Source organism: Octodon degus, unplaced genomic scaffold (assembly GCF_000260255.1).
Source record: "Octodon degus isolate 3935 unplaced genomic scaffold, OctDeg1.0 scaffold00256, whole genome shotgun sequence".
In the NCBI taxonomy this organism is placed as follows: domain Eukaryota; kingdom Metazoa; phylum Chordata; class Mammalia; order Rodentia; family Octodontidae; genus Octodon; species Octodon degus.
The window spans coordinates 543669-544759 of record NW_004524832.1 but is presented as its reverse complement, the minus strand read 5'-3'; positions in this window follow the sequence as shown (position 1 = coordinate 544759).

Here is a 1091-nt window from a genome sequence, read left to right as displayed (position 1 = left end):
TTCAAGCCCAAAGAAGAATGTCAGAGCTCAGTTTATGGACCTTATAGAGACAAATGTTGAAAACCATCCTATCTTTTATCTTTCTCTTTTCTCCTGCAGTGTGCAGCTCAATGTTCACAAGTAGATTTCCTAAAGAAAATATTTTTATACCCAAACCTATGAATTTCCAGGCTGACCTCAGTTCCCAAATTCTCACTTGAGCTTCAGTACATGTTTGTGGAAGAGTGACAACTCTACATTATTCTAATTTCCTTTTCAAATCACTGTATACTTGCCAGAAAAAATTAACAATAATTAAGCTACAGATCACTAAGAGATTTGCTAAGAAAAGGGTTGAAAAATCAAACACATTGAGCTTTATTTGTTCACTGACTGGTTTTAGTCACCACAGCCATCTGCCTACCACTTCCATAATTTAAAAAGAAGAATTTCCTATCATCTCAGAGATAATAGGAGAAATGAAGCCATTAGATTGCATAGACGGTTTAGGAACAAGAGATAGACCATATAATTACTAGAGAATAGCATTGAAATACAAGAGGTTTAGTATTTCTTGTGTTTATTTACTTTAACCTTAAAGACATTTAACTTGGGTAAAAATATTGGAAGTTTTGACCATATAATACATGTGGTAATACGATTTTTTTAAAAAGTGAAGTCATTTTACTCTTTCTTTTTTTTTTTTTTTTTTTTTTTCTTGCAGGTCTTATCTTCTAAAGCTTCAAAATTCTTGAAGTCTTGAGAGCAGTTCAAAAATTTGTGGACCATAATAGTGAATAGTTTGATTCTATTCAGACCCAGAGCGCAGACCCGGCGGTGAGTGAGACGACCCGGGGACCGGCGGGATCCTGAACAGACCCAGAGCTCAGGCCCGGCGAGTGAATGAGACGACCTAGGCCATGGGATCCTGAACAGAGCCAGAGCGCAGGCCCGGACATGAGTGAGACGTCCCAGGCCGCAGGATCCTGAATAGACCCAGAGCGCAGGCCTGGCGAGTGAATGAGATGACCCGGGCCCGTGGATCCTCATTTGACCCAGGCTGCAGGCCCAGCACAGAACCCTTCAGCAGAACTCCCTGCAAAGAGGCTAGA